Source organism: Manis javanica, chromosome 5, assembly GCF_040802235.1.
Source record: "Manis javanica isolate MJ-LG chromosome 5, MJ_LKY, whole genome shotgun sequence".
NCBI classification, from domain to species: Eukaryota; Metazoa; Chordata; class Mammalia; order Pholidota; family Manidae; genus Manis; species Manis javanica.
The window spans coordinates 161,984,628-162,003,707 of record NC_133160.1 but is presented as its reverse complement, the minus strand read 5'-3'; the positions used below and the strand labels follow the sequence as shown (position 1 = coordinate 162,003,707).

At 40.6% G+C, this 19,080-nt stretch overlaps 1 protein-coding gene across 14 annotated transcripts in view; it reads right to left on the bottom strand.

Moving 5' to 3' along the window:
* The window catches only part of LDB2 (LIM domain binding 2), a 354,862-nt gene that overhangs the window by 146,136 nt on the left and 189,646 nt on the right, over positions 1–19,080 (bottom strand). The window lies entirely within an intron of this gene.

Below are 19,080 nucleotides of genomic sequence, written 5' to 3'. Positions count from 1 at the left end.
ACTAGAAAAAGAAGAACAAACAAAACCCAAAGTTAGCAGAAGGAATGTAAAAATATTGGAACAGAAATAAATACCATAGAGAAAAAACAATAGAAAAAAAATCAATGGAACCAAGAGCTGGTTCTTCGAGGATATAAACAAAATAGACAAACCCTTAGCCAGACTTATCAAGAAAAAAAGAAGAGAGGACATACATAAACAAAATCAGAAATGAAAAAAGAAAAAGTTACAACTGACACCATAGAAATACAAAGAAATATTAGAGACTACTATAAAAATTGTAAGCCAATAAATTGGACAACCTAGAAGAAATGGACTAATTTCTAGAAAAGCATACAACCCTCCAAGACTGACACAGGAGAAACAGAAAATCTGGCAAATCACCAGCAATGAAATAGAATTGGTAATCAAAAAACTCCAAAGAACAAATCTCCTTTCCCAGATGGCTTCATGGTTGAATTTCATCAAACATTTAAAGAAGACCTAATATCCATCATTCTTAAAGTATTCCAAAAAGTAGAAGAGGAGGTAATACTTCAAAACTGATTCTATGAGGCCAGCATCACTCTAATATAAAAACCAAAGACACTATAAAAATAGAAAATTCTAGACCAAAATCCCTGATGAACATAGATGCAAAAATATTCAACAAAATATTAGCAAGCTTATTCAGAAATAGATCAAAAGGATGATCCATCATGACCAAGAGGATATATTCCAGGGATTCAAAGATGGTACAATATTCATAAATCAATCAATCTGATAATATCACATTAATAAAAGGAAGAATAAAAACTGTATGATCATTTCAATAGATACTGAAAAAGCATTTGACAAAATTCAACATCTAATCATGGTAAACACTCTAAATAAAATGGGTATAGAGAAACATACCTCAACATAATAAAGGCTATATATGACAAACCCACAGTTAACATCATACTCAATGGAGAAAGGATGTCCACTCTTACCACTTTCATTCAACATAGTACTGGAGGTCCTAGCCAAGGAAACCAGACAAGATAGAGATAAAAGGCATCCAAATTGGTAAGGAAGAAGTAAAACTGTCACTATTTGTAGATGGCATGATAATTATATAAAGAAAACCCTAAAGACGCCACCAAAACTGTAAGAATAACGGAATAGAGTCAAGTTTTGGGATACAAAATTTGTACACAGAAATCTTTTGCATTTCTATATTCTCAACAACAAGCCGGCAGAAAGAGAAATCAGAAAAACAATTCTATTTATAACTGCATCAAATAAAAAAAAAACTAAAATAAACCCAACCAAGGAGGTGAAAGACCTGTTGTTTTCTGAAAACTATAAGACACTGATGAGAGAAATTAAAGAAGACACAAATAAATTGAACTCTATCCCATGCTCTTGGATAAGAAGGATTAATATTGTCAAAATGGCCATCCTGCCCAAAGCAATTTACAGATTCAATGCAATCCCTATAAAAATACCAATGACAGTTTTCAATGAACTAGAGAAAATAATCCTAAAATTCAGATGGTACCACAAAAGATCCCAAATAGTCAAAGCAATCTTGAGAAAGAAGACTACATGTGGGGGTATCATGCTTCCTGACTTCAAGCCATACTACAAATCTACAGTAATCAAAATAGTATGGTACTGGCACAAGACCCATAGATCAATGGGACAGAACAGAAAGCCCAGAAATAAACCCATGCATATATGGTCAACTCACATATGATAAAGGAGCTGTGAATATACAAGGGGGAAAAGACAGTCTCTGTAGTAAATGATGTTGGAAAAACTGGACAGTTTCATGCAAGAGAATCAAACTGGTTACTGTCTAACTCCATATACAAAAGTAAACTCAAAATGGATTACAGGACTAAATATAAGACAGGAAACCATAAAGTTCTTAGAAGAAAACACAGGCAAAAACTCTTGAACATAAGCATGAGCACTTTATTTCTGGACACATCTCCCTGGGCAAGGGAAACAAAATAAAAAATGAACAAGTGGGACTACATCAAACTAAAAAGCTTCTTTACAGCAAAGGACACCATCAGTGAACAAAAAGGCAACCTACAGTATGGGAGAAAATATACATAAATGACTTATCTGATAAGAGGTTAACATCTGAAATATATAAATGCAAAAATATATAAAATAATATATATGCCTCAAAACCAAAAAACCAAATAACCCAATTAAAAAATGGGCAGAGGACCTGAACAGACATTTTTCCAAAGACATACAGATGGCCAAAAGGCACATGAAAAGATGCTTCACATCATTAATTATCAGGGAAATGAAAATCAAAACCACAATGAGATATCTCCTCATGCCAATTAGGATGGCCACTACCCAAAAGATAAGAAATAACAAGTGCTGGCGAGGATGTGAAGAAAAAGGAATCCTCTCACCATTGGTGAGAATGTAAATCGGTGCAGCCACTGTGGAAAGCAGTATGCAGGTGCCTCAGAAATCTTAAAATAGACATACCATATGACACAGTCACCTGCACTTCTAGGAACTTACCTGAGGAAAATCAAAATCTCTGATTTGAAAAGATATATGCACCCCTATGTTTATTGCTGCATTATTTACAGTAGCCAAGATACGGAAGCAATCAAAGTGTCCATCAATAAATAGATGCATAGATAAAGAAGATGTGGTACATATACACAAAGGAATATTGCTCAGCTACAAAATTGAAATTCTGTCATATGCAACAACATGGGTAGACCTAGAGGGTATTATGCTAAGTGAAATAAGCCAAGAAGAGAAAGACAAATACCATATGATTCACTTACTTGTGGAACCTTAAAACAAAACAAAAGAAAATGAACAAAATGCAACAGACTCAGAGATGTTGAGAAGTGACTGGTGGTTACCATGGGGGAGGGATGGATTGGGGACGTGCGGAGGGTGAGGATGATAAAGAGGCACAAAGATCACAGTCATAATCTAAGGTGGTCAAGTGGATGGAAGCGCAGCATGGAGAATATAGCCAATGGTTCTGTGACATCTTTCTATGTTGACAGATAGCAAGTGCACTAGTTGAGGTGAGTATTTAATAATGTGTGTAACTGTTGAACCACTGTGTTGTATGCTTGAAACCAATATAATATTGGGACCAATGATACTTCAATTTAAAAAATGAGAGAGAATAAAACTTACTATGTGAGCAATTAAAATAATCACCATTTACAGGATCTGTACAACAGGCAGGGAACAGCACTAAAGATTTATCTCATTTCCTGCTAACAAAGATCAGAGGGCACTGTCTCTGGTTTACAGATAGGAAATTGAGGCTCAGAAAGGTTAGGAGGAATGCTAATGTCACACAGCAAGTAAGTACAGAAGTGCGGATTTGAATTCTGTTCTTTCCTACTCCAAAGCCACGTTTGTATCCACTACTGTATATTTAACTTTTCTCCACTTTTTCAGTAAGTAGGAGAGGATATAGAATTGGGTGAAGGACAAATGCAAATGGAAACAAACCAAATAAACAAAAACCCTCATATAATCCAACAATCTGCATTCTCCTACCTTACTATTTAGAATCAATAGTCCCTGATACTTCTAAAACTAAAACAAAGGCAGAAACATCCACACAATTAAATTAAATGGTGTATTTGGGAATTTGCCATTAGGATGAAAAGTCACCAGAAATTAGAATTGTGGTAGGCAGAATGCTAAAATGGCACCACAGGATTCTGGCTATTCAATATTATTCTAATCTGAGTGCCACTGAGAAGGGATTTTGCAGATGGAGCTGACATCCCAAATCAAATGTGTTAAGATACGGAGATTATTCAAGTGGGCTTGACCCAGTCACATGAGCCCTTTAAAAGCAGAGAATTTTCTCTGGCTGGTCACAGAAGAGGAAGTCAGACAGATTCACAGTGTGAGTGGGATCTGAGATGTAGGAGTGGCCTCTAGAAGCTGAAAGCTGTCCCTGGCCCACAGCTAGAGAAAAAATGAGGACTTCTGTCCTACAACCACAAGAAATTGAATCCTTCTAACAAACTGAATGAGCGTAGAGCCTAACCCAGTTGATACGGGCTTTGTGAGACCCTAAGCTGAGCCCATCTGGACATCTGACTTACAACATCAAGAAATAAAAAATAAGTGTTATATTAAGCCAGTAAGTTTGTTATAATTTGTTACACAGCAATAAAAGCAAAATACCAGAACTTCAGTGTGATAATATGAAGTATTGAAATGTACTCTATTCCTCATTTTAATAATATGTATGCATCTGAGTTCTGCAAACTAGAGAGCTGGGGAAATCTTGTCTACTTTTAGTAGCATTAGGTTCAACCATCCAGAGACATAGGAGATGGAAGCCTATTTTTAAATGGAGATTTACTGTAATATGCAGAACTGACTGATTTTCCAGGTGAGTGTGCACGTTTTTAAAAAGTTTTAGTGCCATTTTGAACATTGCTCATCAGCATGTTTATTTTATGCTGATGGACAGAAGACAATTGTGTAAGATAGTTATGGGATTTGTCTGAAGTAAGTAAAAAGTGTATGTTCCTAAGTTGTAATGTTTTTAATCTGTCAGAAGAAAAACAAAGCTTTAGAAACAAGTCAAAAAGTAACTAGACAAAAGGAAAAGACCCCAGCTGAAGTTCTCCCAGCTCTGAAAAGCAGGTTATTTCATCTCTCTGAGGACAAGAGTAGGAGATGGATAAATGAGTACAGTAATGACTCCCGGAAGAAGGGAAAGGCCAGGCTGTATCTGCTCTCTCTTCCTTCACTCACCACCTGAAAGCTTTGCTTCCCATTGACCACTGAGCCTCATCACAGGACAGCTATGAGGACAACGAATGTTATTCTATAAAGCGCTAAGAATAATGACAATATTGGTAGATACCCAATAAGTGTTCATTCTTGCCCCTGCAGACTATCTGCTGGTTAGTTTGAAATACTGCTCAGCTCCTCGCTTCCTCCTGCAGGAAGCCGGCTGTCCTTCCGAGCCCACTCAGTGCCAAGAAGAGGAGAACAGAATTTCTCAGGTCCAGCTTTCTCTGTGCCCTGTTCTGGGGGTCTGAACTAGAAGCCACTTGGCAAACAGACCTCATGTGCTTTGATCTGGCTTCTCAATAGTGAAGGTGATATTTCAGCCTGTAACACTCTTATTTCATTTTTCGTGGAGTGCAAGTTATTGGGATTTCTATTCTGAGCTCACAACAACAATCCAAGAAGCTGTAACTCATCTCCATTTTATTCCCAGGTACATGATGGAGCTACCAAAAGCAGACCCTCTGATCCTAGGACATGTCACTTAGTGCATGTCCCTTTGGATTTACAAATCTCTCTCATAAACTACATTAAGCAGTTTTTCTACCTGACAAAATCGCCCAACTTGGGTGCTCTCTATTCCAGAGATAAATGAAAAGTAAAAAATAAATGCTTAGGGGTCCAGAAAATAACAATATGTCACTTAAAATAATCCATTACAAAACCAACAAGTGTATTTAGTCCAAATATATTTCTGTTTTGGAAAATTTCACTTGGCAATAACTGTACAGCTGGAATCTGTCACATAGGCCTACTTCCTGCCTTGACACTAATAATATGTTTTCTTCATCCCAAGAGCTAACATAATTTCAAGTACAAATTAATATTGATGAAAAAGGTATACCATGGTGTTGTTAAAAAGAAAAATGACCGGACTTCTTTGAGAACTAGTACACCTGAAATTTAGAACTGGTGCTATCACCTTGCCCAAATCTCTTCATGTCACTTACAATCTTTAGTTAACTAATCTGAAAAAGGAGTTGGTTGGACTGTAATTTTCAATGGTTCTTCTACCTCTAAAATGATGTCCTCCTAAGGGCTAATTAACCAAGAACACTGGAGTACAATTAATCAGAAAAGCGGAGAAGTGTCCATAGAAGAGGGTTAATTCCTGTGGGTCAGCACCACTCCCATCAGAAACTGCTACATTAAGGGGAAGTTATGATGGAAAAAGTAGGATTATGGGTCAATATATTCATGTATGGATTAACATAATGCACTAATTAATGTATTAATGTATATGGTAAGGTTAGCTGCTATAACAGATAAAACCCCCAAACCTCAGTGGTTAAGCACAACAGAAACTTGTTTCTGGTTCAGTAGCTCTCTGATGGAAGGTTTAGCAGTGACTTGAGGACCCCAACTCCTTCTGTCTTCTGACTCCCTCATCCAGAGGGCCTTTAATCCCCCAGTTCGTCAGGCATGGAAGCACAGAGGGAAGGAGGTACACCTGCTTCTTAGCCACCTGAAAGCCACATAGAGCACCTCTCTCACATTCGCACATTCTATTGGCAGTAGTGGGTCATAAGACCTAGCCTAGATATAAAGGGACAAAAAAGAAGGTATGGAATTATTGTTCCTGGCTGGCATCCACTTAGCTATTGCTCCTTTATGGAAAATGGAAATCAATCTTTGGAGTACCATGGCCACATCGCTCACTGTTACTATGATGTGCTCCTCACAGATATAGACTTTCTACTTTCTATAGCAACTTTCACATTAGCAACTAATTTTTGCTTTATCTGCTTTTAATCATGTGACACAAGTGTGCCAAGGAAAACAGCACCATTCACAGCTAAAATCAAGCTAAACTCAGCTGGAATCTAGTGTGTGTTTTGTTCTGAGTGCCTTTTGTTTTCAGTGTGTGCAAGCAGAAATACAAGCCAGATGACTGTAAGGAAAAAACAGAATTGCAGTTATTTCTGCCCAACTTTAATAAGAACAAACACATGAAGAATGGTTGGATTCAGGTAGAATTCAACTCATCAAGAATATTCTACAAAATATGGATATATTCCTTGATTGCTCATTCATCATATTTTGGCTTATTGAGCTGCTGACAGGTTATATTTCTTCTTTCGTGGGGAAAAAAAGTCTTTGAAAAAGTGTCGTGCTATTATTTAGATAGCTGAGCCTTATTTTCAATTTGCTCTCTAAGGTGAAGAAGAATCTAGATTGAGTAAATGTGGGTTTGAGCCCAGTAAAAACATTTGGATCTTCGGATTTGGGATTTGATGACATCTCTACTATACATTATCATCATGAGTGAAAGCAAACGTTAATGAAAATATAAATTCAGACCTCTAGGCCAACATGTATCAACTCTAGCAAGGGCTGGGAAACTTTTCCTGGAAAGGGCCAAACAATAAACATTTTTGGTTTGATGGGCCAGGTAGTCTCTGTTCCAACTACCTGACTTTGCCTTTGTAGCAAAAAGCTGAAAGCAGCCATTGGTCATAAGTAAACAAATGGGTGTGGCTGTGTTCCCATAAAACTTATTTACAAAAGCAGGCGATTAACTGAATCTGACCCACTGTCTGTAGTTTACAGATCCCGAAGCTGGAGACAAGAGGCAGAAATCCCCGAGTGGGGGACTCCCGTGCCCACAGCTGCCAGGGGGCCTCAGTTTTCCTCTTGTACTTGGAGCTAGATCTTCCAGGGTTTTGTTTTTTTTTTGGAGTTTCCTGTATAAAATATATAGCATTTCCATTATAAACAGATGACAAAGGGGGAGGATATTTACCAGCTCCTAAGGAACAGAGTTTGAGACCCAGAAGACCAGGTTCTAATTCTGGGCCTGCCAGTATGGAGGATATGATCCTGCTTGCCTCGTTTAACTTCAACAGGCCTCTGTTTCTGCTTCCCTAAAATCAGAGTTAGGTGAGATGGCCTCAAATGTCCTTTACAACTCTCAAGTTCTTTTCAGACTAGAAAACTAACTGTGCCAGAAAAAAGAAAAAAAAAACCCACCTTAGACGACACTCAGAGGGCACAAGCCTGCAGCTTGCAAAGTGCGCCACCTTGCTGAGTGACTTAGACACTCTAAGTCTCAATTTCCTGGACTGTTCAATGGACTTGATCTCCCCCCCTGGCAGGAGTGAAATAACGTATGTGAGAGTAACTACATTACATAAAATAATGTATGTGAGAGTAAGTATCAGGGGGTCAGAAGCAGATTTGATGTTCCAATGAGAGCAGAATCCAAAATTAGATTCCAGAACTAATTTACAGAAACCTACTTCACTCTGATTATCGTAATATCACAGACCAAGCTGCCCCTCCCCCCTTAGGACCTGGAAGCATTCTCCTACAAGTGACCATCAAAAGCCGAGTAAAGTAAGTCAGAAGATATACGTGTGGCTGATCAAAGTGAATCACCATGTCTCAGAACTCCTTTCCCACAGCGCAGAAAGTGCTAAGCCAGGAGTGACCAAGCATGTGGCTTCCAAACCCCCCTCAGTGGGTGCTCACAGACCTCCAGGCCCACTTCACCCTTTCTTGTGGTTGTTCGGTTTTCACAGACAAAGCCAATCACCCACATCCTATGAGAAGGCTGCAAAGCACACAGTCAGGGTACAAGCTTGTTACCTGGATCGTGCCACTTACCAGTTACTGTGCCAGTATCTTAGGGCATTTCTTCTCACCGCACCTTTACAATCTTGCTCTTCTCATTCTCACTGATAAGCTGAGGCTCCACAGGCTTAAATCATTTACCCAAAGACAAAACATGCCGGGAGGATTGTTTGATTCCACAGATTGTGTTTCTGCTCTTAGCCATGAATCTCAAGAAAAAGTAAGAATTTTCAGGCAGAAATGGTGACAAATTGAGGCAGAGACTCTGAAACAAAACTAAAAAAAACCCCTAAAAATCAGAGACTGCCCCCTTCTAAACACTGGGCTCTCCGAAGATGGATAAGTCAGGGAGACAATCAGATTCCAGGTCAGGAGTAGTACTAGATAGTTCTTGACATGGGGACAGTCTTGCACACTGAAGGCGAACTCTGTGTTTTTGAGTGACTCAATCAATCAATGAAGAGTTAGCTTATATTCAGGGTGTGGTACTGTACTGGGCCATGGATAAAAATGACTATTGTTCTGATTTTTGTTTGGGGGTGTTGTTTTTAATGCATATCCTTGCTTTTACTACAAATCACATTTTTGTCCATATCCATTCTGCTTTCACCCTTTCAAAGCTGACCTGTTTCCTTTGGCCTCAAATCCATCTTCCCTTGGTATTGCTTCCCACCCTCCTTCATCTTCATCCCACATGCTTTCAGAAAGAAAGCTAAAGAATAAGCTATTTTTTTCTTTTTCTTTTGTCACCAGTAGAACATGGAGTGAGAGAATATAAATGTTTTACATACATTTAGATCACATGGCTTTCCACTATAAATGTTAAAAAAGAAGCATTCATTTGAATTCATCATAGTATTGCCATGTGCTTCTTAATATTCCTGTTTTCAATTATGGGAATAATAATAATTAGGAAGAGGGCAATGTAAGGAATATGTAAACTAAGTTTGGATTTTGGTAGAAACCAAACAATACTAGGCTCTATTGAGAGATGTGTCTGCTCAGACCAGCTAATCTGCACTCAGTCATTCAAGGAATTTCTTTTCTCCCCCAGTATCTCCTCTATGCCGGATGCGGTGCTAGGCCTGTATCAAAAAGGCATCCAGGAGTCCAGTGAAAATGTGAGAATATGTGCTTTTAGGAACTCTCATGATTCTTTAGGGTAGAGAAGTTAGCATGTTTGGGAATGGGGATTAATCTTGTTCATCATAAACAAAAATGTGGGACTAACTGGTTGAGGAAGTCCTCACCCAGTTCAACACACATCACCTACATAAATACTGGGAAGCAGTATCACACTTGTGCAACATAAAATAAGTATCAGGCACAGGGTTTGATTTTTTTAAGTTAAATTTTAGCTTTAGAACCATTTTATGAGTCAGATTGAAAAAAAAAACAAATTGTAAAGACTTCCGTGAATTATTCCATGTTACAAAGTGGACATGCATGATGGGAATTTCAACTGGAGTCTGTTGGACCCTGAAGGCCTTACTGCTTTTGCATCCACTCTGCCTCCACCCAGCAAGAAGGGAAAGTTCAACAGCATACAAATGCAAACACTTGGTAAGAAGAAAAAGGAAATACCCATGAATCACCATCTTTTGACTAAAGTGGGTATTGTTGCAGAGATCCATCATCGCACTAAATTCAGGCAGCCTCCCAGCCCTGCAACAGCAGGGAGGGCAGGTCCCAGGCACAGCCCCGCAGCTGCCTGAGTGCCCCAGCTGAGGAGCCTCGCAGCTCTGGAGCACTCTCAGGACGTCGGCGCAGCAAGCCACCGCCTAACCAGTGGAAGGAGCAGCACACTCCTTGGTGTTTCTGAGAACTAGAAGCAGTGGCTCCCATTTATGTTTACCACCGTCAGTCATGATAAGCACTTGGCATATATAATTTCACTTGACCTGGATGACTCATGGAGGATCCACTATTATTCTCATTTATTTATTGTCAATAAGTGAGGAAACTGCTTAAGAATTTGTTTTTCCAGGGGCCACAATTTGGTTGGTAACAGAATCAGGATTCATGTCCAGTTTTGCCTCATACTAAAATCTATGCTTTTAATCTTTAACCTCTTCACTCATAAAATAATCACATACACTGAAACCTCATAACTATATGCAATTTATGCATCAACCCAGATACACACCAATTATATGCGTGACTTTTGTGAGCGAGACTTGTGGGATATGAGCTGGGATGGGATGCTGAATAGAACCCACAGAGGACAGAAGAAGCAGCTGCTAAGAAGGGTCCAGACAAGACCAGAGAGACACCACAGCAACTTGTAAGAAAGGATCCATAGTTAATGCACACACTACTTTTGTAGAATATTTCTCCATATAGTGCATGCATTTGCACACATGACCACACATACACTGAGGTATTGATACTGTCATTCTCTACTAAACCTTCTTGTGTCTAGAAAGTTCTAAGTTAACACAACCTGTGAGATATTGATGAGATGTGTTTGGACTGGGACAGGCCAGCTGACATGTGCAGGCACATTTACCGTAACAAGGAAAAAGCAAGCACGAACATAACACTAGGTAGATTGATGGCATATAATTCAGAGTCCATTATGGGGCCTTTTCCAAACTGCAGAGGCCACTCACTATTGACTCCATGGGCTGGGGTCTGGATTAACCTGGTGTGTGAGTATTTCCTTTGGGAAGAGGAAGAGAGGCAGACAAGAGGAAGGAAGCCTGAGTGGGGCCTCTTAGCAGCTCTTGTGGACTCACAGATAATGGAGAAAGCTCCTCTGCATGTCCACAGAAGTCAAGTGAACTCCAGTCCCTGCTGTGCAGGGGTGAAGAGATGCTTCTCTGTCACTTGTGGGGAGGACAGGAAGGCACCATAACACTGGTGCAACTAACAAGGGCGCACTTGGACTTAAGGGACACTAAAGTGTTCAAGGCTGCTTGAACGGCAGAGAGTGACAGAAGCCATAGGAGCCTCTGTCACTGCCCATGCACTGGTCAGGTATGAAATGCCAGCTTCTTGCTTTCCTTTTTATCCCATTTTCTTAAAAAAGCATAGAATGGCATTTTGTTCTATAGCTATAATTACTGTTGCAGCATTAGATTATAACATGGAATCTGATAATAATTTATAAAATACATTATAATACAGCTTTGCTTCTCTCAGCATCTTGAGGGACTTGTCTGAGACACTTAATATGGGGCTGCTTCAAGTCAGCTGTGTTCAAACCAGAGAATGCGCTGGATTTCAGTAAGCTATTCACGTTACGAAAAGTTCTCCGCCCTCACCCTGTAGGTCAGCGTCAAGAACCACCAGAACCAGTGCTGTAGCCTGAATTCAGAATCCCTGCCTTCTATTATCTCTGGCCGTCCTTGTCCTCTCCTAACCCATATGTCCAGGTCTTGATACGTTCTTCACAATATGATTTTTTAAAATATGAAACACTATATCAGTTGTATAGTTTTGGAATCTACATTGGACAAGTCCAGTCAAATCAACAAAAAAGTCAAATGAACAAAACACCCTTCAGTTATTTCAAGCAGAAGTATAATGCAGGGAATTATGTTCACAACTGGAGGAGCCAGGACCCCAGACAGCAGACAGTAGGCAATCAGAGTTGCCCACAGCAGAAGCTGCTCTGAATCCTAGAGCAGAAGGGGCACACGGAGCTCTGGACCCGGAAGTCCTGGTGGGCTGGGATATGGAGAGAATGGTGTCCCAGGACAGCTGGGTCAGAGGGAAGGCACACGCTCTGCTGGAGAGAGCAGCCAAAACACAGGGCCCAGCACGCGCTGGTTTCTGCCCTCCTTTCTGTCTCAGATTTTCTGCCAGTACCACCTACCCTTGGCTACCTCTGGTAGAGGGCAAACAAAGAACAAGGAAATCATGACTGATTCTTTAATGTCTGTCTCCCACACTACTTTCTCCATGAACCCTCTCCTTTGGCTTCCTCAAAACTTTTTTTTTTTTAATCTTTCAATTTTGGTATCATTAATGTACAATTACTTGAACAACATTATGGTCACTACACTCACCCCATTATCAAGTCCCCCCCACATACCCCATTACAGTCACTGTCCATCAGCATAGTAAGATACTATAGGATCATTACTCGTCTTCTCTGGATATACTGCCTTTCCCGTGTTCCCCCCCACATTATGTGTGCTAATAGTAATGCCCCATTTTCCCCCTTTTCCCTCCCTTCCCATCCACACTCCCCAGTCCCTTTCCCCTTGGTAACTGTTAGTCCATTCTTGTGGCTTCCTCAAAACTTTTATATAAATTTCCTCATGATGCCACATTGGCCATATAGTTACATATATGTAAATAGCCTCCCCAAGATAAGCACTAGAGAGGAGGCCTAGTGGTATCCCCAGGCCTTAGGTGTCATAGATACAAGTCTGATAACCTGTACATTGGCATTCCCACTTGCAAAATTTCTGACTCTTATTAAGTTAATAAATCTGCCTCAGTTTTCTCATCTCTAGTAAGGGGGACATAAACTCCTCCACATAGGGCCAGTGTAAAGATTATGTGAAATAGCACCTAAGCCTCCTTGAACTCAGGAAATGAGTAACTTCTCTTTGTGATGCAGTTTTGCCTGGATTCAAATGAATTACTATGCATTTGGAGAGCTAATGCTTTTTGTTGGTTCATCTCCCTAAATCACTCAGTGTATACCACACAACCTCATGGAACTGGCTGTGTCTGGGTAGAAAGTTCTGCAAACACTTCAGCCTTGAAGTTGTAAATGTGAAAATCTATTTGCAGAGCTCCACCTTCCTGAAAACCATCTCTAATGACACTGAAAACCCCAGTAGAAAGCAGCTCCAGAAGGAGTCTGCAAAGGGTCAGCCCAAACTGGGCGAAAACCATCTGTGCACTTACTCAACTTCAGCGAGCCAATCAAATAAACAAAGATGGTTGGCTAATCTCCATTGGCTGTGATGCTTTTAAAAAGAGAACACAGTCCTCACTCTCTAACTCAGGGGGCAGTTTATTACTAGGATGTGCAGTATCAACAATGCCACTCTAGCTATTGCCGAGATTTCCCAATCAAGTACCAGGGCACATTTGGAAGATCTGCGGTTTTTCACACCTTCTGTGGTTATTCTGGAAGCTGGGATTGGTCCTTCTAAACCAAGGGAAAGCCCTCAGGCTCGGGGGAGAGAGAGAAAACAGAAATATAAATCCTAGCAACTTAGTTTGATTAGAACCTTCAACCTGAGAGTTGAAATATGAGAAACTTACAGACGAGAGAGACACAGTTATGCTTCAGTAATGTAAGTCACACTGGGGTAAACTTCCTAATGTTTAAAGTAAGGGCATCCTAGTGGTGTTTCAAATATAGTTTTAAATGACTCTGTAATAAACCAGAAAGAAATAAACTTGAGTGAGACAGTTTCTTCTAGGATGAAAAAAAGCCATTTCAAATTTCCTCTCTTCCCTCTTAAGAGTAAGCATCCCCCACCACCATTAGTAAAAATTATTTCCACTAATGACCTATAAGTCTTCATCTCTAAGTTTGGCTCATGATTTGCATCTTGTTGCATAACTGCACGTCATGAGCCAAACTTAGAGATGAAGAAACCAAGAAGAAAGAAATTACGTAGGCCACCCAAGGTCAACCAGCCCCCAGGTAGCAGGAGTGGGATTCCAGTGCGGGTTTGCTGGCCTCTAGACTTGAGGTCCTTCCTCTTTCAGCTGAACCCTTCTAGGTCTCTTATGTGAGCAAGGAGTACTCATTCATTCTTTCACTCAACAAAGTTAAGGAGGTCTTACCAGTGCACAGGACTGTACTAGGCCCTGCATCTACAAGAATAAACATGACAAAGAGCAGCTTTGTACATGCAAATTATTCACATTAACTGTAAAGGTCTCTGCCCTGAAGTGGAAACAGGCTGTACTATAAATAAGGGCTGTGTGTGCTCTTACAGCCATGCCACCCATTGGGCAGGGGAGACCCATTAACCACTGCACAGGAGGAGGAGACAGAAGCAGGGATATGAGAACAAACACCATTGTTTCTTCCATGTAAGAACAATGCATTATCTAATTACAAGAATGAGAACTCTGGCTTGCATGTCTGACATTTAGTCTCCGTGTGGCCAGTGGGCTTTGGCAGCTTTTGTTTCTGGCCTTCTTTGGTGGCCGTCCAACACTTCTACACTCTGATTCTACAATTTTCTCATTCTAAAGCAAAAGGCAGAAGTTAACCCATTTTCTTTTTGTGATGATCATTAAAAAGAGCTTAGGGCTCTGGCACATATAAGCTTTCCCATTGCTTCTATGAGGGACCCCTGTCTCTGTTGAAATTAATGATCCTCTAAGAAGCTGCTTTCTGTCCTGAACTTTATTTACATCCTTTCTCTGCCTAATTACCAGCACTGTTTGTGGCTACAAACAATTGAGTTCCTGACCTTTTCCTGGCATTGGTGATATCCCGAGAATCACAGTATTGAAGTATCATAAATATAGTGAGAAAATAGCACCATATGCTTCATCATGAGAGGAAAACATGTATTTGGAGGGAGAAATCCTATATGAAAAGAAGCATCATTCAAGTATCAAAATATCAAAATACAGATATACATATAAATGTATGTAGTTATACATCCTAATTCAATAAAATAGAAGTTAAATGTAAATATATGGACTCATGTCTGGAGGGTGCAAAGCAGAAAATAATCTATTAATTGCTGAGATGTTCAAAATGAGCACAGTTGAGGTCTTCTTAGCAAGTCTCTTGCTAATATACAAAAAAAATAAATAGAAACTTAGGTGTAACCTTGTCCTAGGGATATATCAAATTTAAAATCCTCCAGCAGCAGGAAAGGGGTTACTTCCAACCTAGTCTTCGAATGTGGAAATATACAGGTACTGGTGCCCTGAGCATGTAATATTTATAAGTCATACAACTTTAATTTTTTTTTTTGTTGCTGTGGAAAGAAAGAATTCTTTTTTTTTTTCTTTTTTCGGTTAAGCTCAGCACTGCAGGGGGAAGAAAGAAAAGAACCTCTTCACTCTGGAATTTTCCATTGCCCCCATCAGTCTAGTTAGGCAAAACATAGCAGGGGACATGGAGCCAGGAAAAAGCACAGGGATAATGATTTGTCTTGGTGAGTTCCAGAAATGCTTCGAGGTTCATGAGGCAGATTTAACCTGTGCTAAATTGGTGATTGTGCCTGATTCACTTTTGCATTCTTTATGGTTAAGTACGGAGGCTCATATGTAGACACGCAAAGCACAAGACTAATGTCTGCTGTAGAAACCCAAGGCAATTTGTTCCTCACTGTGAGCATTTGCCTTAAGTCCTGTCTTCCTTGGGGTAGAAATTACTATAAAAGTATTTACTCCCCAAATTTCCTCTCTCTGCCTCCAAACCTCATTTATTTTTGGAGTGAGAATTAGGTAATTATCTGGACTGGGCCCCCTGTTATTCTCATAAAAAAGCAAGCAAATAAAGTGAGATTCAGGGGCCTTTGCTTGGCTTTGTGTAGGATATTGGCAGCAAGGTCAGCATGTCATGAGACATGCAGGAAGTGAGTCCCAGAGAAAGAATCAAAGACTGTACATTAATGAATCATGATTTTATTTGAGCCTCATCAATACTGGTACCTCAGAATCTTTAGAGAAAAGAATCAGGCAGCTTTTGCAGCCCTAAAATCTTTTGGCCAGGTTGTGCCCTTGAACTAGGGGGTACTTACTCTCAAGAAGAATAATTCTTACTCTTTTTGTAGCCTGTATCCCTTTGAGATGCTGACAAAAAAATCCATAGACACTGTTCTTAGAAGAGCACAGAAACACACAAATACATTGGGAAATTTGTGTATGTTTTCAGGACACTGACAGGCCCCTGTGGCCCCTTCTTGGGATTCCTTGGACTGCAATTACGAATCCATGCTAGAGGGATTTATGCAAAATAATCCAAGCTCACTACTAATCACAACTTGCAAAATAGTAACGATAATAATAATACTGGGGAGTTGGAAAGAGGAAGACAGATAAAAACGAAAGTACAGAGATTTCTGCACAAGGAAGTTTTGCTCTTCCTCCAAACTGGTGCCAAAAAGCCATGAGCTTTCTGCATCGATAAAAACTAAGTTATAATCCTAACTCTTGTTTGTTAAATAATGTTTACATGCCTGGCATCATCTGAAGCATGTTCACTATATCAGTATTTAAATTCACACAATGCTGGAAGGTAGGTACTTCACACAGGGAGCAGATGAGAAAACTGTGGAAAAGAATAACATTACAAATGAGGCCGTATGATGCTAGAACCACCATTATGAATGAGATGCAACTGGTTTTCATGTAGGGTTTTGTCTTCATGTCAGACCCTGAAACACACATCCCTCTCAAAGTTTCAATGCAGAAGCCCCTGACTAAGATTTGTGAAGGCGAGGAGAGATTCAGTGTTCTGTTTTTTCATAGAAACACCCTTCATTAAAATAAACATGAATTACAATGATATTTCTCTTAAATGCAGTGAGTATTTTCTCAGTTACATATTCTACCACCGGCTGTGATCGGTCAATGTTCTTAAAACAGAGGGAAGGCAAGTGTGGAGAGAAGGGGGTGGAGGATAGAGAAAAGCTCTTCTGAGTTTCTTCTCAAAACTGGAGGAAAGTGTGAACATGCAAGTAAATACGGCAACGTGTTTGTAAAATGCTGTTTTCACAAGCAACTATCAGGGTCAGGAATCCATTAAAATCCTTCCAGTAAGTTATCCAAAATGTGCAAACCAAATCCTGGCTGAAGAAGCTTTCTGCCAGCGTGGATATTCAACTAAGCTCTGCAGCTTTAATAAAACCCAGCACAGATTGCTCTGGCAGCCCCAGAAGTGGTCCATTATAGCTGTTTTCAGCTTTCGCTCGGACTCGGTGGCATGATGTGACCAGACAAGAGAGGCAACAATGGGCAACTTATGATTCATGTTGTCTAAATACTGAAGTGGACTTAAGGTTATCACTGTAACTCTGCATCCCAGCTTGCTTCCTTGAGAGAGAGAGAAAAGGCTAGCGTGTCAGGTCAGCTGCTGTAATCATATCTTGCCCAGGTTCATATCAGCATGGAAGCAGGGGCCTCAGCAGAAGGGAAACAATATGTATTAATGGGAATTGCTGAATCCACATTCCATGTGGGGATGAGTGCACCAGGGAACTGTGGTTCTCAGCCTCAGCATCGGCAGTATCCCTCCCCAATCTCTGCAGTGATCATGATTAGTCATGGAACTAGAAACGCCATGAGAGGCGACCAAGTTTACAAGAAAAAAGTTAGCAAAGCCTTTCAAAGAATGGAAAGACTTATAAAATACTGCAGAAAGAAACTATACCAAAAATTGCAATGTTTTCAAATAGATCTAAATACTTTTCAGCATCTAATTAGAAATGGATTGAACCAGAGATTGGCAAACTTTTCTATGAAGGGCCAAACAGTAAATACTTCAGGCTTTGTGGCTATAAGGTCTCTGTGAAAAATACTCCAATCTGCCCTGGCAGAGGAAAAGCAGCCGTGGACAATAAGTACATGACGGGGCATAGATGTGTCCCAATACAACTTTATTTACAGACACTTAAGTTTGTGTTTATATGATGACCATGTATCATGAAATGTAATTCTTTAGATTTTTTTCCAAGTATCTAAAATATAAAAAACATACTTAGCAGGGGAGGGGGGCTCAAGATGGCGGCATGAGTAGTGTGGTGGAAATCTCTTCCCAAAACCATATATATTTTTGAAAATGCAACAAATACAACCATTCCTAAAAGAGAGACCATAAGATACAGTACAATAGCCAGGCTACAGCTACACCTGCAAGGACTCAGCATTTCATGAAAAGGGGAAGATATAAAGCCATGACCTGGCAGGACCTGAACACTCCCCCACCCCTGCTCACCAGCAGGAGGAAAAGAACCAGAGTGGGGAGGGAGTGGAAGCACAGGACTGCTGAGTAACCAGTCCTAGTAATCTGCACCGGGAGCACAGATGCACATTGCAGGGTATACTAGATATTAGAGAAATGGAAAAGTAAAATCTGAGATGGAGACTATGAGTGGGTCCCCACAGCCAGCAATCCTGGGAAAAAAGAAAAGCAGGCATTTTTTTAAAGTCTTAAAGGGACAAGGGCTTAACAGCTGGATAAAATCGTCCCAGCACACTCAGCCCAGCAGGCTGGGAATCGTAAGGAACTTCAGGCGCCCGAACACCCTAGGGTGTAATGCAGCCCCAAAGCCCCTCATGGTGATAAGCAGCCTGCCATTCATTCCCCCGGCTGGCACTGCAAGTAAACCGGCTGACCTGCCACAGCTACAGAGCAGCCAGAGAGCAGCCCCACTCACAGCAACCACACAGAGTCTCCTCCCAGTGCGCAGCTAACAGGACAGACCCAGAGGCTGCCACCGGCATGCAACTGCCTAGTACAGACAAGAGGAAGCTGGAGCAAGGTCCAGAAGGCAAGAAGGGGTGCCATTCTCACAGGAGAACATACCCGATGCATCTGCCACCCCCCGCAGGGACCTAGGCTATCCCAAGGGCAGCACCACACACAGCAGCTCAGGAGATTATCCCAGACACTGTTCCCTGTGTGCAGGTAATCGACACAGGCAGCAGAAAAGGGCACAGCAACCAGCAACCAGGAAGGGACTTTGTTCTCCCAGCTGACATACACACCACCTGCCTGCGACCACTTCTATCACCATGAAAAGGCAGAAGAATCTGGTCCAGTCAAAAGTC